This window comes from Lepus europaeus, chromosome 14 (assembly GCF_033115175.1).
Source record: "Lepus europaeus isolate LE1 chromosome 14, mLepTim1.pri, whole genome shotgun sequence".
NCBI lineage: Eukaryota > Metazoa > Chordata > Mammalia > Lagomorpha > Leporidae > Lepus > Lepus europaeus.
This window is the reverse complement of record NC_084840.1, coordinates 28,402,272-28,429,911: the sequence shown is the minus strand read 5'-3', so window position 1 is coordinate 28,429,911 and position 27,640 is coordinate 28,402,272. Positions and strand designations below refer to the sequence as shown.

Below are 27,640 nucleotides of genomic sequence, written 5' to 3'. Positions count from 1 at the left end.
TTTCCCTCCTTTCCACTCGGTGGTGCAGTTGTGACTGTTGGGCTTAGGAACACCGTGAGAGGCCAGCTGTTCGTAGACACCCAGACATTTTGTTAGCTTTGGTTCTCCCTCCTTTGTTCAGGTAAGAGTTCCACTCGTATGACCAGTTTCCTAGTATCATCTCTTTCCACTCTTGTGGGGAAGAGTGGTTCCCCCTAACATTAGCTGACGGCGGATCCCAACGGAGCATGGAATGTGAGTTGGCTCTCTCAGCAGGGTAAACAGGCTTGCTCCTGTTTCAAACAGAGACTATTGAAGTTGGGGTTCTGTATGGCAGGAGTCACCAGCCTCTTTAGCGGTGGGGAATGCTGGCCGCCGTAATGGGGCTGACGACAGGGTGTCGTGTGTATGGTTTGGAAGGTGTAGGAAGGCTCTAAGGACAGGAGAGAGGCCACTGTTGGATGCTGCTGGCGATTTCTTTGATGTCTCTGTGTAGACTGGATGCCACAGCTTTGGGCAGTGTCCTTATTTTCTTCGATGGATGGCAACAGAACATGAGCTGTCAAAGACCTTCCTGCCGGCGCCGTGGCTCAACAGGCTAATCCTCCGCCTTGCGGCGCCGGCACACCGGGTTCTAGTCCCGGTCGGGGCACCGATCCTGTCCCGGTTGCCCCTCTTCCAGGCCAGCTCTCTGCTGTGGCCAGGGAGTGCAGTGGAAGATGGCCCAAGTGTTTGGGCTCTGCACCCCATGGGAGACCAGGATAAGCACCTGGCTCCTGGAACAGCGCGGTGCGCCGGCCGCAGCGCGCTACCGCGGCGGCCATTAGAGGGTGAACCAACGGCAAAGGAAGACCTTTCTCTCTCTGTCTCTCTCTCTCACTGTCCACTCTGCCTGTCAAAAAAAAAAAAAAAAAAAAAACAAAAAACAAAACCTTCCTACATGATCAGGTTTGAGCAGCTCTTGACCATGTACATGTGACCTGTACAGAAAGCTTTGGTGTATAGAGTGGGTCTAACATAGGTCAGTGTGTTACCTTGCTACCATTTTCCCTGATTCTACTGTACCCCTGAGTAGATTACAGTTGGGTTTAAGAGGAAATGTCTTATTTTCAATTCTCTGCCAATTCATTAGAATGTGATGACTCTTTGCTGGTTGCCTGATTTCACTTCTTTTTCATCTTGGAAACTCTTCCACTTGCGAGTTCCTGAATCTGATGTTCCTGGCCATGGCCACAATAGCCAGGGCTGGGCTAGGTTAGGCCCAAGCTGGGAGACAGGAGCTCCATGTGGGTCTTGCACTTGGGTGGCAAGAACTCAGCTGCATGAACAATCACCTGTTGCCTTCCAAGATCTACCATAGCAGGAAACTGCAACCAGGAGCCTGAGCGAGGAATTGAACCCATGCCCTTCAAAATGACATGCAGGTCTCCTCCCTCTGGCTTTGCAGCTTCAGAATGCAGAATAGTTGGAATGATCATCCCCTCTGGAAAAACAAGTGCCTTTGCTGCACCAAGGCCCAACTCAGGCTCCCCCTTGACACCTTCTCCATCACCTGCTCCACTCTTCAGGACACACTGCTTCTCTACAGAGCATGGAATTCATAAGAGGTGCCTTGTCTTTGAAAGTATCATTATTATACTTCATTTCACCCATCACACGTCACAGAGACTGTGTGTGAAATCTCTCTCTGATCCTCTTCTGGGACACACCAAATGGGAATAGTTTATAAAGTCATTCAAATAAATTGTGCTGTTCAAATGAAATCAGTGTTACATGTGTCTCAACAAGTTTGTGATTCTTTATGGACCTTTTAACATTGAGTTTCCAGATGTTGAACATGCAGATGCTGAAAGAGACTGAAGTTACTCTGGCCCTTGTAACCATCCACCTTATGTAATAGGGTTGTGTCTCATTCTGGGCTGTTCTTTTACTCATCCTTGTAGTCTCCAAAAGTGCACCAGCAGTATTCTGCGTTTAATAGGTTCTTTTGGTAAATGTGACTCCCGTCCATGAATGAATGAATGAAAACCACAGTTTGAAGTAAGATCCCAACCCAGGATGCAGCTAGGCAGGCGGAGTATGAGTGTGTATGTGTGGAGTGGGACAGGAAGGAAATCCTCCATGTGACATCAGGGTAGGCAGTCTGAAAATGGAGGAGTGCAAGCGGCGTTTGTGGATAGATCCAGTCATCTTGATGGAACTGTAAATGCTGTTCTTGCTGGCTGTTCCGTGGTGGTCCTTAGACTTAGCTGGGTGGGGCATATGCATGCTTTTTGAGGGAGGAGGACATAAGAGAAAAATGAAGAATCAGATGAAGTAGACTCCTGGGAAAACCCTCCTTGTGGCTCCATCTCATCCTAGAACCTCTTTCCAAGTGCCAGATTGGCCATGGTGAGCCCAGAGGGGTCTCCGGCTGTGATTTCCCAAGACTGGTGAGTCAAGGCAGTGTGCAGCCCCTGTCGCACTCCTGCATTGCCTCTGGGCTCGTGTCACGTTGCAGCACTGTGACAGTGTATAGGACTTGAGTTTAGAGGGTTTCCAGGCCATTCCTGGCCCAACATAAATTGCTATAAACTTATTTAAAAAGATATAATTTTAACTAAGCCCCTGAATAGGGAGTTATGCCATATTAATAAAATTACCTAGTTTTAGAAAAATATTTATTATGTTAAAATTTATTTGAAATGCAGCATTTTATTTGAAAAGCACAGATCTTCTATATGCTGGTTCTCCTCCCCAAATCCCTCAAACACTGAGACTGACCAGGCTGAAGCCAGAAGCTGAAACCTCAGTATGGGTCTCACAAGAGGGTAGCAGGGACCCAACCATTCGAACCACCAACTGCTGTCTCTGGTGATATAAATGAGCAGGAAGCAGGAATTGGGAACAGAGCCAGGACTCAAATTCTGGTGGTCACGTATGGGATGGGGGACATCCCAAGTGATATCTTAATCACCGTGCTGAATGTCTGCCCTAAGAAAATCATATTCTTGGAGTAGCTTAAATACAACAATGAATTCTGACATCATTCATGGTATTCTTATTTATACATGCAAAGTTGAAAATGTTTCTGTTGTCTTATTTATAGCTAAAAGATGTTTTGACAAATATGCCAGGAACTTATAAGATTTAAAGCTATATAATTTTTACTGTGATTGAATAACCAACAGGATAAAATTAACAGTGCCCTGTTGCTAAATGTTAGAGTAGCCATTGCTATACCGTGAGCGTGGTCAATGTACCCAGGGAAATGGAGATTTGTAAAACATTTTTGGAGCCAGCCTTGTGGCGTAGTTGGTTAAGCCGCTGCCTGCGATGCTGGCATCCCATCTGGGCGCTGGATTATGTCCTGGAAGCTCCTCTTCCTATCTGGCTTCCCGCTAATGGCTTGGGAACACAGTGGAAGGTGCTATTAGTAATAAAGGAAGTGGAAGGTGGAAGGTGGCCCAGGTGTACATCTCACCTGTACCAAGCTCTTGGCTTCAGCCCGGCCCCATGCTGCCCGTTGCAGCCGTATGGGAAGTGAACCAGTGGATGGAAGATCTCACTCTGTCTGTGTCTCCCTTTCTCTCTGCAACTCTGACTTTCAAATCAAACAAAAAATCTTTAAAAAACAAAACATTTTTACCCCGTATTAGCTTTGTAGAAAAAGGATTGTGAAATGTTTAACCTGGGTTGATTACTGAAGGGATTCCCTCACCCTGGGACCACTATATAGAAGGAGAAGCTTTGTATTTGCTCTCACCCTGGGGATTAAAAGGACAGAAGGCTGGGTACCAAGGGCAGAATCCATCAGTTGATAGGCTGGTCCTTTATTACTAATAGCACACACTGTGTTTCAGCGTAGACTTTTGGGTTAGATGATACTGATAGGTTTTCTTTTTTAAAATTTTTATAAGATTTATCTCTCTCTTCCACTGGTTCAATCCCCAGATGGCCACAATGGCCAGGACTGGGCCAGGCCAAAACCAGGAGACTAACACCACCTGGGTCTTTCATGGGTGGCAGGGACCCAATTATTTGGGCCGTCAATCATGGCTTTCTCAGGCATGTTGGCAGGAAGCTGGATTGGAATCTGAGGAATTGGGACTCAAACTGGCACTCTCGCGTGGGATGCTGCCATTGTGATATGGTGCTTAACCTGCTGCACCGATGGGTTTTACTTTATAGATGAGACATTGAGGCTTAGAGAGGTTTATTGTATTAGGTTGGTAAGAGATGGAGTGATGAATTTAGGCCTCTTTAGCTTCATAGACAGTTCTAGTGCAAGCCCTTAGCTTCAGTTGTCTTCCCTCATTCATTTGTGCCGCCACCCAGCAGAGGTGATGGTGGTGCCTCTGAATAAGCACTGCATGACCTCTGCAACTCTTGAGAATAAAAGGGTCCAAGACCTGGAGCAGTTCGTGATCGAAGGGCACAGGGCACAGGGGCTGTGAAAGAGGAGGCTGTGACCAGCGCTGAGCAAACCCAGAGAAGCCATTGGTAAACCTTGGAGAGGGACCGCCTGGAAAAGATCTTGGAATGGTGACTCTGGATGGATTCTGAAAGACAGGGAGCAGTGGACTGGATGCAGATTGGCAGGTAGGGCCTCCTGGAGGCAGTGGCCCTCAAAGCACGGAGGCAAGAGATGGCTTGGTGATTGCCTGCTCTTTGCAGGTGTTTGGTTCCTGTGGGGAAGAGGCATGCCAGGGGGGCAGAGTACAGTGGGCATGCATTCGGGCACGGCTCTGCCGCTTCCTAGCTTTGTGTCTTCAGCAAGGCCTCACCAAACCTCAGTTTTCTTATCTGGGAATAGTATGCCTACCTAGAGGGCTGTTTTAAGGATTAAGTGATGTAATGAACTGAAACTGCTTAGCACAGTGCTTGACACATACTAAGTGCTCTGTACGTTGAAGCTACAATTGTTGATCACCACCACCATTACCACTGTCTTCATCTGCATCTTCATTATTTAGGTAGGCAGGGATCAAATCCTAGGGGCCTTCTTAACCCTGTCATAGATCATTTTTTGGAGCAGCCTTGGCCATGCCATGGACTAGGGGAAAGTCCGGTGCCTTTGGACATAGCCCAGTGAAAGGAGAGACAGTATGCTGTATTTTGAGAAATGTCTTTAAGCTCAGTTTGATGAAACATCTTCCAAAATAGCCGAGGCTCAAGAGCCGGTTCTGATGTCTGTGCTGGTGATGGGGGATTTTTGTATTGAGGAAAAGGCAGTGATATTACTTGTGTCACGTTAGTGAAAATCTTACCCAAACCCTCTTTGCAGAGAAGGCTGTTTGCTCCTGTGATCCTGCGTAATCCCTCCGCGCTGGCCTGCGAGGTTCTTCGAAGAGCCAAGAAGGGTGCCGAGCTCATCTCTAGAGTCTGACGCCTTCTAATTGCTCAATGACAGTTTGCTCAATGAGGGAATGCTAAGGGCGGCCGTGAGTGTTCTGGTGTCTGGCATTTTGAAAAGGCTAGATACGGTTCGGAGTGAAGACTTAGGACTAGTCCATCCTTCTCTGTGAATTGTGTGCTCAGCTGGGATTGTTGCCCTGCGTACCTGCTTTGGTGATTCTGATTCGGTGGTGAGATGAGCCAGGTGTTTCGTGGTAGCTGTCTTGAGAGCAGTGCGCCTGTGTCTGTCCTGAACAGTTTAATCCCTGCCGTCTAGCACCGAGCTTGGCACATAGTAGGTATACTTTTGATAAATACTTGTGGCAATGAATTTCTGTTAGAAGTGTGGGTCAGGCTGTTGTTCTGAAGTGTTATGTTAGTTTCACAGGGGCAACAATCTGAACTTGTCTTGGCCCATCCTAAGGAACAAGGTGCCCTTGGTCCATACAGACTTCAGTCACTTCAAGTTCGGGTGGAGAGCTGCTCTGTGAACAGGGCGGCCTGTCTGCTGGGTGGTGTGTTCAGAACACTCGTTTTCTCCCCTTGTGTCATGCGGCATCATTGTGCACTAAGGGTAAAGTCTTCAGGCTGAGTGGATACCGTGTTTCAGGGCAAGGGCATGAGGTACCAGCCCTGCCGTGTGTTTGTGTGTGTGTGTGTGTGTGTTTGCTGCTAGTGTGTCTGGAATCTCTGTGATGGTCCTCCCTCCCCATCTGTCAGGTGTAGCCGTTTATGTTGCTGTTGGTTTGAATATCATCATGATGACAATGTCTATGTCCTCTTCCCGGGGAACACCAAGAAGGGGCCTCTGCACCCAGCCAGCTCATCTCTTATCATTTAGGTTTACCCATCTTTGATTCAATGTCTTGAATTCTCATCTGGCTGGTTTTTGAGACCTCTCCTAGGTGTTCTCTGCCTCCTCCTCCTCCTCTCACTTTACTTTCAGTGTGAAGGGTCTTCAAAAAGTTCAGGAGAAATGCATATTAAAAAACTGTTTATTGATTTGAAAATTTTTTGGATCAAAATAAACTTGGTTTTTAAAATATTTATTTATTTGAAAGAGTGTCAGAGAAACATAAAGATTTCTATCCACTAGTTTACTCCCCAAATGCTTACAACAGTTGGGGCTGGGCCATGTTGAGGTCAGGAGCCAGGAAAGCCATCCAGGGCTCCCACATGGGTGAATGATGGCACTTGAACCATCCTCTATTGCCTCCCAGGAATGTTAGCAGGCAGCTGGATTGGAAGCAAAGGAGCCAGGACTTGAACTGGCATTCCGATGTGGGATGCGGGCATCCCATGGTGGCTTAACCTGCTGCGCCAGACTTAGTCTTTAATTCTGGTTTTCATGAACTTTTGAAGTACCGTTGTATCTTTTCTCCTTGTCTTTGTCTAGTCATGTGAACTGACCAGATGTTTGTGACTTTAGGATGTGCCTTGGAAAATAGGCATACTTAACTTGAATTAGTTTTTTTTTTTCTTTTTGAATTAGTTTTAATACTAGAAATGGGTTAAAAGGAGCAGAGATAGTGCATTTTATTTTCATTTCTGCACTTCTTCACACACAGAAGAATAAAATGTTAGATTTTCTCCAGTTATGCTGTTGATAGAATGAAAAAAATATGCTCTAAAGATTCTGCCCCAAGCACTTTAGTTAATATGAATTGGAAGGAGCGTGGTGCTTCTGGGTGAGGTTGAGTCAGCTTTTCCAGACTTATGGAGAGGTTGCAAAATACAAACTTGGTATGTATGTGCTGGTTTGTAGTGTGAACACCTGAGAACATTAACAGTTTATTTATTTATTTATTAAGATTTTTTACTTATTTATTTGAGAAGCTACAGAGGGAAGGACAGAGATAAAGGTCTTCCATCTCCTGGTTCACTCTCCAAATGGCCACAATGGCCAGATCTGGGTCGATCCGAGGCCAGGAACTTATTCCTGGTCTCCCACATGGGTGCAGGGGCCTAAGCACTTGGGCTATCCTATGCTGCTTTCCCAGGCCATGGCAGAGAGCAGGATCAGAAGAGAAGCAGCCGGAACACGAACCAGCACCCCTAGGTGGAGGCTTTGCCCACTATGTCACAGCGCCAGCCCCGCAATTTATTTTTTACTACACTGTCAGAATTGACCTGTGATCACAATTTGGAAGCCAATGGGGAGTGAGTAAAGGGTCAGGGAGGTTGTTTTTGTTTTCTGAACACAAGTGATACTAGTAAATGCCTGTGGGCACGTGTCTAGAGTAGACGTCAGGAGTGTGCGTGCACACACACAGACCTCCACTTCTTGCCCAGTTCTTTTCTGGGCTCTGGGTAATTTCACACTTTTTTCCTGTTGTCCAAACCCTACTCGTCCCACAGAATTCATTTCTCTAATGTGCTACCTAATTCTATACAAACCTATTAAATGAGCTCTAAGCTATACTCCTGTTGTTAGAGAGTTTACTTTCCTGTATCCCTCCAGAATAAGGAAAATTCATAATAAAGGCAGGCCTTGCTTTAAGGAATTCTGGAAGATGGGAGACCACGCAGACTTATGGAGGCAGTCTGTGTGCCAGCACTAGGTAGTGTGGTATCTTAGGTAAGTTGGCTTAAACACTGTAAGCTTCAGTTTACTCATCTGTAAAATGGGAATAATGCCTACCACGAAGCGTAGATGATGCAAGCATTAGAAATAGCATAGATATGGAGTTTAGTATGGAGGAAATGCTCCACAAATGGTGACTATGACCTTTGGTAAACCTAGGACATGATTTCTGGTCATGAGCACTTAGTAATTGTAACTTACTGACCACACTCCATGCCTGCTGTGTGGTGGCACTGACCGTAACCGTGCCAGCATCTGTAGATATCTGTGTGCAGGAATCATCCCTGAAAGGCTGCCTGGCTCCATTCTGTGCTTCTTCCTTTGCATGGGTTTAGGCTCCATGCCGAAGCTCTACAGCATACATTTACATCAGCCTCTAGTTTTGTTCAGGTGTAGAGGTGAGGAGGTGCAGGTGTAGGTCCGTTATATTTTAGATTTCTCTTTAGGTCCACATCTTCTGGCTGAGTGGCTCCACTGGCTCTTTTTAAAATTCATCTCCCCTGGGGCCTGGTGCTATAGCACAGCAGGTTAAAGCCCCAGCCTGCAGCACTGGCATCCCATATGGGCGCTGGTTTGAGTCCCAGCTGCTTCACTTCCTATCCAGCTCTCTGTTGTGGCCTGGGAAAGCAGTAGAAGATGGCCCAAGTCCTTGGGCCCTTGCACCCATGTGGGAGACCCGGAAAAAGCCTGGCTTTGGATCTGCTCAGCTCTGGCTGTTGCGGCCATTTGGAACGAACCAGTGGATAGAAGACCCCCCCACCCACCCACCCACGTGCTCTACCTCTCTCTATAATTCTGCCTTTCAAATAAGTAAATCTTTAAAAAAGTTCATCTCCCCTCAGGCATACCGTGGAGGTGGATCTCATACCCTTTGTCTAATGAGGCTGTGCACCTGCAGGTGGGTCACGAGTTTGCTGAAATCCAGCAGAGTGCTCCTGCTCTCTCCCTTGCTGAAAGCATCCGAGGGCTGCCTTCAGGACGCTCAGGGGAGCCATCCGATCTGGGAAGCCTTCTGCTTTGCCTGAGACTGAGCAGCTTCTTGGCGCTTTTTGCCTTGTCTCCTGAGAGAGACCTGAGACCCACTTATAAGTGCTCAGAATAATTACACACATGTACGCACGCACAGGGTAAGTTCTCATTAAACGTTAGCTGTGTGAGATGATGGTGCTGCTGGCTGATAAAGGTTCTAAGTGTCTTTCTTTTCCATCTTCCTCTCCTCCATCCTTCCAGTATAATTAAAAGCATTGATACTCTGCCTAGACCAGTTTGTTGCTTTCTCTTCAATACAGATGTGGAAGTACTGTTCCCTATCCACAGCCTACCCACTTCCCTTGAAAAACAAAACACCTGTACCTTGCGTCTCTGTAAGTTAAGCTTATAGAGGGACAATTTAGCCTGCTCTGCCTGATTTTTACCTTTTCTGTTGACTGGTGTGGGGTTTCTGAAATCCTTTTGTTTGAGCAAACATAAAACTTTGAGCTTCTGTGTCTCGTGTCCCTTCTTCGATTTGAAGTGGAGCTTTCAATTAGGAAATGGGTAAAAACATTTTGATTTTGCCACTTAAACTCAGTCATCTCCTAGCTTCTCGCTTTAGAAATCTAGTTGTTGGCTAAATTAACCAGGCAGGAACAAGAATTAATTAAACCTAAGTATTCTGGATGCATTCGATGCTCTCTTTCCCCCTTTTGTCCTGTTCTTCATTGACATAGTTTCTGTGTGTACCAGGCATAGCTAACAGTGTGTTTACATTACACTTTCTTTTGGAATCTTCCTCTAGTGATTCTTGTTAGTGATTTCTTTCAAGTGCAGATTCTATGGGAAAATCCAAATTTCTCTGCCCTGTTTTCTGATGAGTCAGCAACCCATCTCCGTGTATTAGGTTATGAAGATAAATGGACTCATTTTGGTACTACAAGAAGAAAAGGAGAAGTTAGAGTTAATGCAGAACCACAGAGATTTTTTTAAAAAGTTGAAGAAACAGTCCCTACAATACGAGGGTTAAGAAAGGTAGGATAATTTATGTGGGAGCATATGAGGCAGTGAGTGTCTTAATAACAGTGTCTTAATGCAAAGGTATAATCTGGGTGAGGATTATGGTTTCCATTTGCCCTTTTCAAGATGAAAGCCTTTATGAAAAAATATAAAATTAGCAGTAGAGTATGTCAATAGCATAATGCAATATAAAAATAGTAGTGTATGTATTACAAAGAAGACATTTTATCACGGTGAAGGTGGTTACTTAGTTACTGGAATGAGCTATAAAGATGTGGTCACCTGGAGTAACTTTTCCTTGATGTGGCTAGCCAACATCTAAAACTTCTTAGCATTTAAGTGACTAAGTACTGTTTCATTTTTTCCAAGTCAGTACTCCCTTGAGAACATCCAGGCACAAGCGGTAGAATAAAGTCTTCCTTATTCATGACTTGCTGCTTTTAATTGCTATATTAGAAACTTTGTAGCTGGCGCCGTGGCTTAACAGGCCAATCCTCCACCTTGCGGCGCCGGCACACCGGGTTCTAGTCCTGGTTGGGGTGCCGGATTCTGTCCTGGTTGCCCCTCTTCCAGGCCAGCTCTCTGCTATGGCCCGGGAAGGCAGTGGAGGATGGCCCAAGTGTTTGAGCCCTGCACTTGCATGGGAGACCAGGAGAAGCACCTGGCTCCTGGCTTCGGATCAGCGCGGTGCGCCGGCCGCAGCGGCCATTGGAGGGTGAACCAACGGCAAAAAGGAAGACCTTTCTCTCTGTCTCTCTCTCTCTCACTATCCACTCTGCCTGTAAAAAAAAAAAAAGAAAGAAAGAAACTTTGCCTGCCAATCTAAGTGCAGCAGCACTTATGAGAACTGATGCGTTCATATGGCTCCAGGGTTTATGGGGATCAGTTTTTTAAAAAATCATATGTAATAGTGAGATGACAAGAATATTTTAATTTTATTCTTAGGCTGTATTTGTTTGGACCCCTCATTGTTTTAAATTAGTGCATTTATGTGAACTAAAAGGAATTTAGATAAAATTTTTAGCCAAAACCACCTTCTACTCAGAGGTCTTATTTTCTTTCCAGCCATCCTCCTTTTGACTTCATACCTTTCATAGATTATCCAGAACCCTTGAGCAGTTTCCAGATGATTGTAAATTTGCATCAACTCCTTCTTTCTTTTTCGCCCTTGGCTCAGTCTGAGCTGGAGCTGATCTCTTGCCAGCTGCCCAGTGTCTGCTGCACTCTGGTTTTCCTCTCACCTCACCTATGACATGGTGGGCAGAGGGTACCTCTTCTCTGTGAAATACCACAATCAATATTCTGTGCTGTATAATAGTTTCTGAGATAGTGGTGTGGAAATATAGGGAAGCATGGTCATTTGATGCTCAGGCCAAGTGATGATTTTCTGTAGTTACCGCTTGGTGGAGAGTTACAAGTTTCATTGCTATCCTTCTGCAGTGGTGGGGCTGGGCCCAAGCATTGTGGCTACTGAAGGGATTGATGACTTGCATGCTTGTTGATCACATCCGGGTTCCCTGTCAGCTGTACGTTGGATAGTGGGAGGCATTCTGCTTCTAAGATCTTTTGTCACTATGACCAGTGCTGTAGCATAGCCAGTAAAGCCACAACCTGCAATGCCAGTACCCCATATGGGTGCCAGTTTGTATCCCAGCTATTCCACTTTCAATCCAGCTCCCTGCTAATGGCCTGAGAAAACAACGAAAGATGGCCCAATACTGGAGCCCCTGCCATCCATGTGGGAGACCCAGATGAAGCTTCTGGCACCTGGCCATCTTGGAAAGTGAACCAGCAGACGGAAGATCTCTCTCTCTCTGTCTCTCTCTGTCACTCTGTCTTTCAAATAAATGAAGTCTTTAAAACAAAACAAAACAAAAAAACTCTTGCCATCTGGGGACATTGACATTTTGATGTGTTCCTTTCTGGGGTGAAGTTTTTCTTCACTAAAGCTTTTCTGACATCTCGAGGAATCATGCTTAAGGTAACCCAGTAAGAGAAAAAAGGCTAGGAAGTTTAGTTGATTTTGACTCCGATTTTTGAGTCTTTTGTGTGTGTGTGTGTGTGTGTGTTTTTTAAAGATTTACTTATTTATTTGAAAGGCAGAATTAGAGGGGGGGGGGTGTCTTCCATCCGCCGGTTCACTCACCAAATGGCCACAGCCAGGAGCTTCTTCCAGGTGTCCCACATGGTCAGGGGCCCAAGCACTTGGGCCATCTTCTGATGGTTTCCCAGGCCATAGCAGAGAGCTGGATCGGAAGTGGAGCAGCCGGGACTAGAACCAGCACCCATATGGGATGCCAGCATCTCAGGCAGAGGTTTTACCAGCTATGCCACAACACAAGCCCCTGCAGACCCTGTTGAGTGCTGTGTCCTTTCATGTAGTCCTTAAGATTTGTTTTGATTTCCAATGAAAGTTTCCCCAAAATGATGTTGCTGACTGCAAGTACAAGCTAATTACAGTGCCAACGGGTTTGGAGTCACAAAAGCTGTGTAAAACTGCTGGTTCCTGCCCTCTTCTACCATGTTGGAGAACACGTCTACATTTATTTTCCCTTGCAGAAGAAGTTCAGTGACTGATGTTTATCTCCAGGAATGTCTGAAATCCTTGGTGCTCTCAAACATGGGTATAAACTGAGAGCAAAGGGAGCCTCTTGAATTAATCAGGTTTAAATCTGTGTAGTATTTGCTGCACTTGTTATCAGATAGGAATTTGTTAGAAGTTGTACATGTTTGAGTTTTCAGTTGTTAAGAGCCAGCAGCCCCACTTGAAAACAAAAGCACTTGACATTTGCCCTCTGGTCTCTTCATGTACTGATGGCCCGCATGGCTGCAGATGGGGTAGCGCCAACCCCCCTCCTTGCCCCAACACACACCTCCTCATCTCGCCTCCGAGGCCGGCTTGCAAGTAGGTAGATGAGCAGAGCTTCAGTGTGGAGGCCACTGACCGTGACAGGAATGACAGTATCCTAACGAATTGTTTTTACAGCAGTAAAGCTACTCTGTTGGAAGTGGCCAGGTTATTTTTCTCTTGCAATGTCCCTGGGAGTTACTGAGTATAACATAAGTTGTTCCAGGTGTCCACTTCAGCAGTGGGGTGTGTCGTCCAGGGCTTGTGGTGCCTGTGCGTGCCTTGGTCTGTCTGTGGTAAGAAGCACAGCCGTCTCTGCTCGGGAGCTTCGTTTTCCGCCACTGCTAATTACTGTGTGGTTGCATCAGACTGGGTTATACAACTCGTTAACAGCTGACACTAGTTCATACCTGTTTGCATTCCTTCTCCCCTCTGAGTCACCTTGGCTCAGGAGTGGCCATTGCACTGTAACACTTGAGAACCCGCTGGGTCGTCTCCCTGACTCACTCCCCGTGGTCCCAGATCTGAAGCCCACTGGGCACCCTGTCACGCTTCCAAGGCAGTGGGACCTGTAGTTGCTTGTTTTGCTTTCATGTTTTGCCTCCCCATAAGCCTTACCTTCAGAAATCCCCTGCTCCTAACTGCTGGCTTGATGAAAGCAGTTGTTCTGGTTGTGCTAAGCAGCGTCAGTGTGTTTCGTTGGGCTTTCTACAGTTTTCAGTGTAATGGCCTTAATAATAGTGGTAGTGATAGTAAACACATAAATCATTCTTACTGGATGCCAGGAATTTACATACAGGGTGAACATTCTTGATCCCAAATGCCCCAGATCGGAAACGTTTTGAGTGTTATCATGATGCTATAACGTGGACAGTTCCATACCGTGAACCTGTTTCATGTACAGAATTACAAAATAATATTGTGTAGGGGCGAGTGTTTGGCCTGGTGGTTAAGATGCTGTGATTACCTGCTTCGGTACCTGGCTTCCTGCTTCCTGCTCAGACAGACCCTGGCAGGCGGCGATGATGACCCAAGTAATTGCGTTTCCACAACCTACGTGGGAGACCTGGATTGAATTTCCAGTTCCTGTCTGACCTCCACCCTGTCGCGGTGGTTGCAGGCATTTTGGGGGGTGAGGTAGTGAATGGGAGCTCTGTCTCTCTGCCTCTCAAGTAAATAAAATTGCATAAAATTACCTTCAGGCTATGTTTATAGGGTGTATATGATATGAGTTTTGTGTTTAGACCCTGATCCCATCCCCCAAGACATCTCATTGTGTAAATAAGCAGCTATTCCAAACTCTGGAAAAAAAAAAATCCAGAATCTAAACTGCTTCTGATTTCAGGTATTTTTGGATGGAAGACTCTCAGCCTGTATTATTAACTCGTATAATTGTCAGAGCGGCCCCGTATGCTGGGTATTGTTTTCGACTGTTCGCTGTCAGAGCGAAGAAAGCCAGGCAGCTTCTGAACCCTGGGTAGGCAGCGAGCAATTTGCTTACGCAGGGATGTGATTCTGTACCTGGATGAGGTGCGCTGGTGGGGCTGCTGAGACCATGAACCAGGCCACCTGCCCAGGGAGGCTCCGTGCTGGATGCTCAGACCCTGCTGGGGAGGGTTGGCAAAGTCGCTCAAAGGCTGCGCCCTGTTTGATGGGAAGTGACGTGGAGGAGGATTCCCATCCGAGAGGCATGGCGCTGTGGGAGCAGTGGAAGGAGTCGCTCAGGCATGGGCAGGAAGTGGGGGAGAGGGAGCTGTGGAAAACTTTGCTGCGGGATGCCGCAGGCGACCGCTGCTCCCGTGCAGCCCCACTGTCCACCAGGTCTGTCCCTTCCAAGGCACATCTCTGGAGGAGGGTGGAGCAGGTGAAAGGTGGGTTTGCCTTCGGTGAATTTCTCTCTGAGTCATACATCCAAGCTGGAAGACCTCTCCAGATGCTTGTCATCGTGTTTTAAAAAGTGGCCTTTGAGAGGAGGCTCTCGGAGACCTGCCTGGACTCTGCTTCTCTAGAGCACACAGCTGAGCCATAGACTGGAGCTTTCTAGGTAAGAGGCGCTGGGGGTGTTCCCACGGTGGTGGGCTCGGCTGCCATGCCCTCTGGATGGAGCATCCTGGGGCTGGAACTGAGTTCCAGGCTGCGGGTCCGTCTCCACCGTATCTGAGCAGAGTCCATTGTGGGTGAGCAGGGACTGCAGGCGCTGTTGCTTATCACTGTTATGTCTTCGGTTCAGTGCTGCTAACCCCCTTCTGTGTCATTCCAGCAGGGCTGACTGGGCGAGAACGTGGGGTCAGATGGAGCTCTGGGCTCTGAGCTTAACTGTCATTAGTCATTGTGCTATCTTGGGCGAGTTCTTCAGCCTCAGTGCCCTAGTCTGTAAAATGGGATGATCAGAACAGCTCTTTCCTGGGGCTGTAGGAGGTAATACTCTGCAGCGTGCACGGCGATGCTCGTCAGGGCCTTCTCAGTCCCCTGGCACTTGGCAGTCCCTCAGCCTGGTCAGGGCTGACGTTCCATGACACACGTGGCAGTGGTGTAGACACTAGGAAAAGAGCTGCAATGTGAGAGCTGCAGATTCCACAGGCTTTCAGAGAAGGCCGGGTGTCTTAGGACAAAGCATTCCTGCTCTGAATAGACAGAGAATGCTCATTTCAGGAGACCAGGGTCAGGTGTCTTCTGATACACTTGACTGTACGAGTAGGGAAGAGCTCTCTTATTTTATACCTGACTGATTGATCTTTGCATTTTAACAAACTTTTTATTTTACCTACAAAAAGATTTTATGATATCTTTCAAAAATGAAGCAAAAAACTATTGCTGCCAGTTCGAGCAAGTTAAATGCAAGTTTTATTTTGAAGGACAAGAGGGTAAGTTTGTACAGAAAATTCGGCTTCCTTTTTTTCTGTGACATACCTCAATAAAGTGGGCCCTGTTGCCCATTTGCAAAGTATCATTTTACTTCAGCAAAGAAAAAATAGCCATGACACTTTTTACTGCAGAAAATTCAGACATAAGTATAAAGAATGCATGACTGCTGAACATACTCATCTCTCACCTTCAATACTGTCAACTCCTGGCTGATACTGCTTCATCCATGTCCCCACTCCTGTGATTTTTTTTTTTTTAAGGCAGATCCCAGACAACACGTGATTTTATCCATAAGCATTCCAGATGTGCTTTGAATGCCTTAAGAGAAAAGTTTTGGTGAGGTCAGAGATGCCGCTTGCAGGAAGGTCCGGCTCTTCTGGAAATCTCAAGACAGTAATCCTCAGAGGAGGGGGTGGAGAGGTGACCTTGTCAACCACACCTGGGGGACTATTCCCAACTGCTTGCCCTTGCCAAGAATGGCCTCCTGCAGCCCGCACCCCACCCCAGAGGGAAAATCCTAGGCTTCGGTTGTCACAAAGCTGGTTTGTGTGTGAGTGTTAGAGAAGTGCAAGGTGGAGAGCCTTGCCTAGCACAGGCGGATTCCAGATAGCAGGTGTTGTGGTGCTGTTCGGATGGGATGTGCGTAAAGACATGTTTACTGTATGCTTCTGTCAGCAGATGAGGCCGTGTTTTACGTGCTCTTATTTAATATAGGGCATTTTTGGACACAGCCTTCTGTGCTGTGGAGTGGGTGTCCTCACCTGTCACCTCCCTTATTGCCATTTTTATCCCACATCAGTGTGTTTTTCTGTAACAGCCTCTAGTCTCTTTGAAATATGCTTAGAGCTGAGAAGCAAAGTCAAGGAATGCATTGGAACTATATACAAAATTAGAGTAAATGGAATGAGGTATTAGATCTTTTTTTTTGTTTGTTTCTTGAGCAAAGTGTGGGATACTGGGTGAAAGGATTTGGTGATATTTGACTGCTTGCTCAAAGGATGTGTTGGCTCTGTGGTTTTGTTTCTGTTTTTGTTTGTTTTCTGCACAGATGAGGTTGCAGTATAGCTGCCTTTCATGCAGGTGAGACATTGCTGTAATCAAGTAAAATACAGCGGAAGTCTAATTTCAAATATACTTACAGAAATATGTGTTTCGAGACAATTTGCGATCTCATCAGGGGATTTTTGAAAATGCATTAGGAGGAGAACACAGAGGCATTTTGAAATGTGCTTTTTGAAGTTTTTGTTAGCTCCTTTGCTTTGGAACTAAGGGTCTTATGTTTTCAGTTTTGTGGAAAAGCTTTACTTGGCTGAAAATAATTTGTGTGGCTATGATTTGGATACTGTGTAGCTCTAGAATTGACCGAAGAAGGTGATATTCCACGTTTCAACAAGCAAAACTGAATTCTTTCCTGTTCCTTAAGGAGAAATCTGAGAAGACATTTTCAGTACTCCTTTCTCCCCCACCCTCCCTCCAACCCTTTCTTTCACCTCTCCTAGGAAAATGATTCGATGCTTATCAAAGCTGAGCTGCACCTTCTGCGGGTTAACATCCAGGGTGGACTCCTTGCGTCAGTCTTTGCTTTCTCACACCCAGACCAGGGTTACATAGTTTTGTGAGGTGTGCTTGGGAGTTGTAATAATATGGAATGCTGGAAAAATTCCAGAGACTGTTGGTAAATATAGTATACAGCAGAATAGCAGTTGGTGTCTCTTGGTGACTTCAGAACTTAACATTAAGGGAAAGAGAGTCAAGTACCTCTAATAGAGCATGAAGAAATAAAAAGAAAGTGTGAGGATCATGTTAAGGATTTTTTATTTTAATTTCTGCTTTTCCAATGGGTGGCAGGCCTATTACTGGCTGATCTGTACAGTGATCTGCCCTCAAGGAGACCCAACAGGCCAGTCCACTGCAGTGGCTTTCAATGTGGTAAGCCTGGGCTTCAGCAGAAGTCAGCTTGTGAAGAGCCCTGGCAGCTCTGCCAAGAGTTGGATCACTGGAAATGGACCTGCCCTGGAGTCGAAGGATGCCCAGGTCAGAGCCACAGATCTTATTGGCTCCAAGCTGAAAAGCCCTTCACTCAGCCCAACTTCCAAAGTGACCACTGCAGCTGAGGGGATGGTCAAGTAGGGTCAGCAACATTGCAGGCAGAACTGTAAATTTCTTGTTAGAGATGCCCCCTGCCTTTACCTGGCCAGCTCTCCTCCCAGGCCAGCCAAGTAATGAAAGTCAACAGAGTGCCTTCCCCTAGGAGGTTCACACCTCCCTTAGGATATACCCCATGTGAAGAGATAGATAGGTCTGGGCCTCTTAACTTACAAGGCCTAAAGCCCACCAGATTATTATCAAGCCCCTTCTATCAGGTTCTATTTGCCTCTCAATCAGAAAACTTAATTGTAGCTTAGACAGCACCTTTCTTAGCTCCTCTAATAATGACTCTGTCCTTTGTTCTAGACCCTGTCTAGCACACTTGGGCCTCATTCCTTTGTAATCATAACCTCTACTCTACCACCAATGGCTCTACTCCCAACCTGTGTGTACTGATGGTCCTCTTCCCCACTTAATGCTGTATAATTGTTCAAACCTGGTAAATGCCACTCTCAGGATCATTGGTTACTATCCTCACTCTGTCTTTTATGACCTTGTCTAAATATGATCAGAGTCGGGGAACTTGGAAGGCTTCCATAGCCTTGGCAACTCATGACGACAGCCTAGGGTGGTTACTGGCGCCATAAACTAGAATGTCAATTTTTTGGGTCAACAACAAGAGCCACTGTGCACTTGCTCCTCATGTGGGATCTCTGTCCTTAATGTAATGTACATTGTGATTTAATGCTATAACTAGTACTCAAACAGTATGTTTCACTTTGTGTTTCTATGTGGGTGCAAACTGTTGAAATCTTTATACTAAATTGATCTTCTGTATATAAAGAGAATTGAAAATGAATCTTGATGTGAATGGAAGGGGAGAGGGAGCGGGAGAGGGGAGGGTTGTGGGTGGGAGGGAAGTTATGGGAGGGGAAAGCCATTGTAATCCATAAGCTGTACACTGGAAATTTATATTCATTAAATAAAAGTTAAAAAAAAATTTCTGCTTTTCGTTTACCTAAAGACCGTATTTGTGAAAGAGTCCCCCACTTGTTACCCAGTATTTTAAAGATTTCTTTTGTTACCCAACTGGTCTTTTGAATCCTGCAAGAAAAGTGTCTTGGCTTTGTGTTTTCAGTTTTAAAGATTTTTGTAGATATTTTTTCATGATTAAAAACAAGAGTATGAAATACTGAAAATCCACAGCTCCTAGTTCAAGAAGGATAGGTAAGGTATGAGAGCTTATGGGAAGCTCATTAATGGCTGGCGAGTGGATTGTAGAGCAACTTTGAAGCTTTTCTGTAGGTTCTCTCACTGCAGCCTCTTCTGTAAAAGGCCTTTAAAATGTGGTGTTTACAGAGCAAATATCCCAACCCGTTGCTTTCAGCAGTCACAGGCAAGCCGAAATACTTTTTTTTTAGAATCACATTAGTTGTTCCATTGTAATTTGTGTGTGTGTGTGTGCACGTGCGTGCACACGGAGAACTTGCGAGGAGTGTGCCTTATCTCTGGTCTGGGACCCCCTCCAGGATAAGACACATCAAAGGCTGGGAAGGGGAACTTGAGGTGGTGAAGATCTGGGTTCTGTTTCTCCCCAGAATGTACCTGTGAGCTGAATACCTCCCCTCTCATCCCTGCTCTCCATAGTTTCACCCTCTGAAGGCCCCAGGCTCAGACTCCGCGAAGGCTCCAGGGCCCGCGAGTGATGTGGAGCACCGTGGAGGGCACCTGAGGCCCCTGCCCTGCCCTCTCAGGGTTTCCTCTCTCTTTCGTTGTGGACAAAAGACTGACTCAGCTGCCCCCACATAGGAGCTTGCGTTTCTGTTTGGAGGGGACCACACAGCTGAATCTGGCACAGGTCTTTGTCTTTGCGGTTCTGCCTGGGGCTAAGACACCTGCAGGAGTCTCTGAAGTGTGAGAGGGACTGTGACATGCCGGCCACTCTAGAGACATAGACATGGGGGTGTAAAGACTATATTTGGGGCAATTTTCCCATGGATCAAAGGGACAGTTGGTGATACTAGATGTTATGCTCGGGTCATTGGGGCTGCTGGAGTCTCCTTCACCACTCTGGCTGGGACACTTAGTCTGATAACTGGCTCCTTTCTGCTGCTGGGGCCAGACTTTTGGGCAAGAATGCGTGGTTCAGCCTTCCGCCGGGTCCATTTGTCCATGGGGTTGTCCTAGCTTTATGGTCAACTTGATGTTCTTTGATTTGTCTTTCTGGTTAAGAATACTTTTCTCCACACCAGGTGGTAGGGTTCTCGGTTCTTTGCACACCTGCTTCCCTATCCTTTGAGCACACTGAGGGCAGTGGGAGGGGAATGTGCCTCTCCCTGCAGAGGCTTTCTCATTTCCTTCTCACAGATAGGGTGGTGGAGGGGGATAAGCAGCTTGCAATTCAAGCCAGGCCTCTGGTGAGTGCCAGCTCATGGCTGAGGGTGTGTGCCTCTTCCTGTCCATTGCAGTAAACCTCTGTCCTGCCACAGACCCCATCAGCAGGTTCTCGTTGTGGTCCAGCCAGCAGCCTTCCTCTGCCCAGGCTTCAGCATTCCATATCCAGGGCTTTACTGTGGCAGAGGCCCAGAAGCCAGCCAGTTCAGAGGGTCTGCAGCAATGTCCCCCTTGTCTGTATTCCCATCAACTGTAGTCACTAAGGGCTTAAACTCTGAACTCCTTTCTCCAGTGCCACTGTCTTTCTAGGACTCACCTAGGAAAAAGGATGAGTAGATTGTTTTAAAATTAAAATAAGCTACTATTTAAAAAAAAATCAGAAGTCAGTGTTGTTAATTTTGCCACTTTTCTTTTTCAATTTGTTTTAGCATCCCTGAATCAGTCTCAGCAACAATTACAACTTGATGTTATTGTCTTTGAAGCATAGATAGATAAAACTGTATATTTTAAGTGACTTCTAATTTATTCATTATTTATAAACCATATTTTAGTGGGGTTTTACGCTCACAGCAGAACTAAGAGGAAGGTGTAGAAACTTCGTTTAAGCCTCTTGTGCCCACACACACACACTCTTCTCTGTCAGCATTCCACCAGAACGCTGCATCTGTTACAACTGATGAACCTACGCTGGCACATCAATATCCTTCAAATCTGTAGTTTCAGTAGAGCTCTTGGATTTTTCCTTTTCTGAATTTATATGTCCTTGAGAGGCAGAGAGAGAAGGGAGAGAGTGTTCCCATCCACTGGTTCATTCCCCAAGTGCTTGTACTGTCCGGGGCTGGTCTGGGCAAGGCCAAAACTGAAAGACGGGACCTCAGTCCAGATCTCCCCCATGGGTGGCAGGAACTCAGGTACTTGAGCCGTCACCTGCTGCCTCCCGGGTTGTGCATTAACAGGAAGCTGGACTCAGAAGTGCAGCTGGGGGGCTGGCGCCGTGGAGTAGCAGGTACAGCCCCAGCCTGTAGCGCCGGCATCCCACATGGGCGCCTATTCCTGGCTGCTCCTCTTCCAGTCCAGCCCTCTGCTAAGGCCTGGGAAAGCAGTAGAAGAGGCCCTTGGGCCTCTGCACCCACATGGGAGACCTGGAAGAAGCTCCTGGCTTCGGATTGGCCCAGTTCAGCTGTTGGCAGCTAGCTGGGGAGTGAACCAGTGGATGGAAGACCTCTCTCTGTCTCTACCTCTGTAACTCTTTCAAATAAATAAATAAAGTAAATCTTAAAAAAAAAAAAAAAAAAAAGTGAAGCTGGGACTTGACACAGGAACTCCAGTGTGGGATGTGGGCATCTTAACCATTAGGCCCAAGCCTGTCCTGGACTTTTTTACAGGAGCTTTCTATTTAAAAAGAAAGAAAAGAGTAAGTGAGTGAAGACTCACTAGTTTTCTCTGTTCAGAAAGCATTTTTCATCAGGAAACTCTAAAGTGCCGTAAACAAGAGTGCTTTCTGGGAGCGGATGATGTGTAGTTGTGGCTTTTGTATGTTCACGTGATAAGCAGATACGATGAGACTCCAGAGAGACTCCTGGGCCGAGTCAGAAAGGTGACAGGAGCCAGACTGCTGAACAGAAGGCAGATTTCACGTCAGGTCTACCGTGGGGTCGAATGTTTTCATCCTTGCCCTGTCAAGGACAGACAGAGGATGTGCATTTAAAATATACCAGGGAGCTGAGCCGTGTTTGAAGTAGAACTTTGTGCCTGGGTGAATCTTTAAAAGATGAAATTGTGATACATAAATATGGATTCTTGGCCAGCGCCATGGCTCACTTGGCTTATCCTCTGCCTGCAGCTCCAGCACCCCAGGTTCTAGTCCCGGTTGGAGTGCCGGATTCTGTCCCGGTTGCTCTCTTCCAGGCCAGCTCTCTGCTGTGGCCCAGGGAAGGCAGTGGAGGATGGCCCAAGTGCCTGGGCCCTGCACCTGCATGAGAGACCAGGAGGAAGTGCACTGGCTTCCGATTGGCTCAGCGCGCCAGCCACAATGCGCTGGTCGTAGTGGCCACTTGGTGGGTGAACCAACGGAAAAAGGAAGACCTTTCTCTCACTGTCTAACTCTGCTTATCAAAAAAAAAAAAAAAAATCGTAAAACTGAGAGAAACTGAAAACTCTTCTGTAACCCTATCATTACAGGTTAGCATCAAACAGATTCTTTGGGATAGTTTAGGTGTTGCACTTCCTAGAGGAAAGGGTCGTCTGAAAGGGGCACCTGGAAGTTCTTTCCAGAAGCACAGCTCTGTGGCCATGCAAGTTCCGGTGTAACTGTCCTGTGGCTTTTATTCAGGTAAATCATGTGCATGTTAGATGTGGAAGAAAAACCTTTCCGGCTCCAGAGGAGCTCAGAGTCCAGGTGTGCTCATGTTTTAAATGTAGATTGGTGCATTCAAATCCGCACTGATGACTGTGGGAGTTCAGACAAAGCAGATGCCCTTTGATGGAAAAGGTTCAAGACAACCTGTTTGTTAGTACCTCCAGTGAGCTTGCCTTAAATCATTTATGTATTTTTATTTATTTATTTATATGGGCGAGATGGGTTGGGGAGGGATTGTCTCTGCTAGTTCTTAACTGCCCAAATTGAAAAGGGGGAGAGTGAGTGAGAGAGCTCTTAGGTCAGCTGGTTGAATGAAGAAGGCCTGTAACAGGCACAGCTGTGCCAGGCTACAGCCAGGAACCAGGAACTCCATCTGGGTATCTCATCTTGGTGGCGGGGCCTAAGTATGAGTCGTCATCTGCTGTCTCCCAGACACATTGGCAGGTAGCTGGATTGGAAGCGGAGGCAAGATTCTATCCCATGTACTGTGATACGGGATGTAGGCATCCCAAGTGATAGTTTAACGTGCCATGCCACAATGCCTGCCCATCTTTTTAACTTTTCATTCTGAAAACTTCATAAGTTTACAGGGAAGCTAAAAGAATAATGCAATGAATATCCATACACCCACTACCTAGATTGAACAACCTGTTAAAATTTTGTCATATTTGCTTTGACTCTGAATTTGAGTATGTGCTTATTAGTGTAAATGTGTTTGTTTTTTAACCATTTGAATGTAGGTTACAGGCGTGATATCGTTTACCCCTCATACAGACACACTGGCATCTCCTAATAACATTTTCCTATATAACTACAATTCCACATGAAAAACTGGAGAAAATCAACAATAATTCATTAACATCACCTATTTTCTGTTCTCTATTTTAAATTTCTATAATCATCTTGAATTGTTTTATAGCATTTTTAAGCCTAGATTTAATCAAGGTTCCCACATTGCATTTTGTTTTCATAACTTCTAAATCTCTTTTGCTCAGGCAACCCATTCTGCCTTCTTATCATTGTTCAGTTTTTGATTCCTGATACGGACTTTGAGATGGACCAAACCAGTTTTCTTAAGACTTTTTTGGCTGAAGTGCTAATCTTGCTAATTTCTTATGAACTGAATATTTACAAAGCCTTTAAAACTCAAAAATAAGGGTCCTGCATTGTGACAAAGCAGGTTAAACCTCCACCTGTGATGCCAGCATCCCATATGGGTGCTGGTTCAAGACCCAACTGCTTCACTTTGATCAGGCTCCCTGCCAATGTGCCTTGGAAAGCAGAGGAAGATGGCTCAAGTGCTTGGGCCCCTGTACCCATGTGGGAAACATGGAAGAAGCTCCTGGCCTTAGACTGGCCCAGCCTCAACTGTTATGGCCATTTGGGGAGTGAACCGTGAATGGAAGATCTCTCTCTCTCTCTTGCTCTGTCTCTCCTCCTTTCTCTCCAGTTCTGCCTTTCAAAGAAAAAAATCTCAAAAATAACCCTCAAAGGTAGGCATTTTCTAGGAGGTGTATGCACAGATTGCCCATTAGCCATGAGTGTCAAGGCGTTGACAAGGTGTGCTGTGTCGGTTGACTCTCCGTATCTGATGGTACTGCACCCACAAAATCAACCAATCTTGGAGTGAAGGAAGATATTCAAAACGGGGGCAGACGATTTCGTCAACACACTTATGTCTCGTATTAGAGCACCTGAGTTCACCAGGTGGCTCCTGCTCCTACCTCCAGCTTCCTGCTGATGCGGACCTGGACACGCAGCCTTGACGGCTGAAGTAGTTGGGTTCCTGCCACACACAGAAGGCCTGATTGCATTTCTGGTTCTTGGCTTTGGCCGCAGTTGTTGCAGGCATTTAGGAAGTGCAGCAGCAGTTGGGAGCTCTGTCTGTTACTCTCTGTGTCTCTTTGCCTGTCACGTAAGTCAGTAACAATTTTAAAAGCATACTTGAAATTAAAAATTGCATGTGTACTGAATATGTACACATTTTTTTCTCGTTAATAGTGAGATGATACAACAACCATTTACATGGTGTTTACATTGTATTAGATATTATAAGTAATCCAAAGATGATTTGAAATACTCTGGAGGGTGTGTGCAAGTTATATGCAGATTCTGCACCATTGTGTGGATGGAACTGGAGCATCTGTACATTTGTATGGGGTCCTAGAACCAGTGTCCCATGGATGCTGAGGGACAACTGCACTGTAAAATAAGGTTATTTGCAAGAATAAGTTTAGGCTGTTGTAAAATACAAAAACAATCTCTCTTCTCCCCTCCCCTCCCCTCTCCTCTCTTCTCCTCTCCTTCCTCTCGCTCGCTCGCTCGCTCGCTCCTTCCTTGATCCTTCCCTCGCTCCTTCCCTCCAGTCTGCTGGGTTTTCTCCAATAAACCCTTTCACTTAAAAAAAAAATGCAAAAACAATTTAAAAAGCTATCACGTTTAACATTTTGAATTACTCAGTAGCCCTGAGATCATACTCTAGCTGAAGTTTCTATGTGTTTTTGTGTTTTTTTTTTGGTATGGAATCTGTGTACATTGTTGTACAGTTGGTTTTGTATCTTGCCAGCTATATCTTGTGAATGGTGCCCCATAGAACATGCAGTTGAGGTTGTTTGTACTGGGAAGAACGTGCACCCAGCCAGCCACATTCTTTCATAGGTGTTTAAGGTGAGACACGCCCAATATAAAGTGCCTGGCCAGGGATTAGAAGCGTGGCTTGTGCCCACGGTGCAAATATTTTTCTGTTTGGGGCTCTCTGGCTCATGTTGGATGTGGATTTTGGCCTCTTCTGCCCTATGCTTCCATAAGTTGAAGGGAATTCGAGAGTGGTGAACACCAAAGGGCTGTGTGTGTAAATTTGGACTCCCCCTACCTCCTGCTGCTCTTTTTTTTTTTCTTTTAATGGATTTTTGTGCATATCAAGAAATCAGGATGCCCTACCTTGGAGGTAAACAAGCTACTTTGCCAACATTAAGTGATTTAGAAATGTTGAGATATTTTAGCAAGCCCAAGTTTCTAGCATATGTATTTTAAGCCATCATAAAACATATACCTGTCATGTTAAGGAATGTGCCCAGGGCAAGTATCAAAGGCTGCTGTGGGAGTCTGGGGCGTGTGTTTTGCTGTGTTGTAGGGTTATGCCCTGACAACCACCAGGAGGCCTGGGGTACACCAGGGAGTGCCTTATAAATATTGAAGCCCTTCTGTTTATTAATTTAAAAATTCCTGCGTGTCACAGTTCCTCCCCTTTGTTGTCCAAGTGTTGGGAATCTCAGGGTTAATTCTGTGGGCGGGTGGATGAGGGGTGGAAAACCTGTGTGGATCTGCCCGAGTTAGCAATCAGATGAGCAAGAGCTGGTCCTTTGGGCTCACTGGAGAAGAGAACTTTGGATGGGAAAGCGTTCTGGACGTGGCTGGCTTCTGTGAACGATGAGTCTTGTGAGCTCCCAGCAGGAGTGTGGCTGGCTCTGGATGGGCTGGTAAAGCAACTTGTGTTGTTATTTTCTCTTGTGTTCTCCATGGCAATAATGTCATCGTGTTAATCTGGTGGGACATCAGGGTGTCAGAAACTCATGCTGTTACTAAGTTAAATTATCTGTAATTTGGTGACGGGTTTTTACATAAAGCATTTTGTAAAGGAACAAAATGATGGTAGGGTGGTTCTGCATTTATTTAGCTGTCTAAATATCTGCTGAAAAAAGGACAGAGTTGTGATTTTAAGCACATTACCAAACTCCTATATTTTAATTTTTCAAAAAAGTGGGAAGAAGCTGAGTATATTTGATGTGTATTTCCACCATTATCATTCATTCTAAATATGTAAATAATCACATATAAATATTAAAAGTAAAACAGAAAGCTAAAAATTAAAGCTAATGATGGTAAGAGAAATAAAACAGGCAACATTGCAGAAAATGAGGGGCAGCCAGATACTGAAGCACTTAAATCACTGAGCCTTACTTTGTTTATTTTAAAATAGGTATAGGGAAATTAAATCATAGGGTTGTTCATGAGATTGAAATGACAATATGTATTTTGATGCTGAGTTCCACTGCTAGTGATTTTTTTGAGGAGACAGTACAAGGATACTTCAAAAAGTTTCTGGAAAATGGAATTCAGAATATGTTTATTGTGGGGCCGGTGCTGTGGTCCAGCGGATAAAGCCACTGCCTGCGATGCCAGCATCCTGTAAACTTGTGGGTTCATGTCCCAGCTGCTTCACCTCTGACCTAGCTCCCTGCTAATGTCCTGGGAAAAGCTGCTGAAGATGGCTTCAGTGTTTGGGCCCCTGCCACTACATGAGAGAACAGGAACTCCTGGCTCCTGGCTTCAGCCTGGCCCAATGCTGGCTGTTGTGACCATCTGGGGAGTGAACCAGCTGATGGAAGATATCTCTCTCTATTTCTCTGTAACTCTGTCTTTAAAGTAAATAAATCTTTGAAAATAATTTTTTTGGAAACCCATGTATATTCAGGGTCTCCAAAAATTGATAGAAAATCATATAATGATAAAGCTGTGCATAAGTTTCAAAATTCTTTGCACCAAAATAAATATGCATTTTAGTTCCACTTGTATGAACTTTTTGAAGTACCCTCATTTTCTATGCTTAAAAAAAAGTATCTGAATTGAAGTTACATGGACCTTGGTTTGAATTCTGGCTGTGCTGTTTACACTGTGCGTCCGCCCATGAATGAGTTATTGAATCTCTCTGAGCCTTTCTTCAACTGTAAGGTGGCTTTCTCTGTCATCCTTTTTTTTTTTTTTTTTTTTTTTTTTAAGATTCATTTTATTTATTTGAAAGAGTTATAGAGAGAGGTAGAGACAGAGGTCTTCCATCCGCTGGTTCACTCCCCAGATGGCCACAACAGCTGGGGCTGTGCCATCCGAAGCCAGGAGCCAGGAGCTTCTTCCAGGTCTCCCACATGGGTGCAGGGGCCCAAGGACTTGGGCCATCTTCTACTGCTTTCCCAGCACATAGCAGAGAGCTGGATCAGAAGAGGAGCAGCCAGGACTGGAACCGGCGCCCATATGGGATGCCAAGCATCAGGCCAGGGCTTTAACCCGCTGCGCTGTAGCACCAGCTCCCCTCTATGTTGTCCTTATCTGCTGAAGTACATGGGCTTCTCAGGTTGCAGGTTCTTGGATCTGCTTGTGT

At 45.7% G+C, this 27,640-nt stretch overlaps 1 protein-coding gene across 2 annotated transcripts in view; it reads left to right on the top strand.

The window, feature by feature from the left end:
* The window catches only part of PTPN14 (protein tyrosine phosphatase non-receptor type 14), a 191,323-nt gene that overhangs the window by 49,650 nt on the left and 114,033 nt on the right, over positions 1-27,640 (top strand). The window lies entirely within an intron of this gene.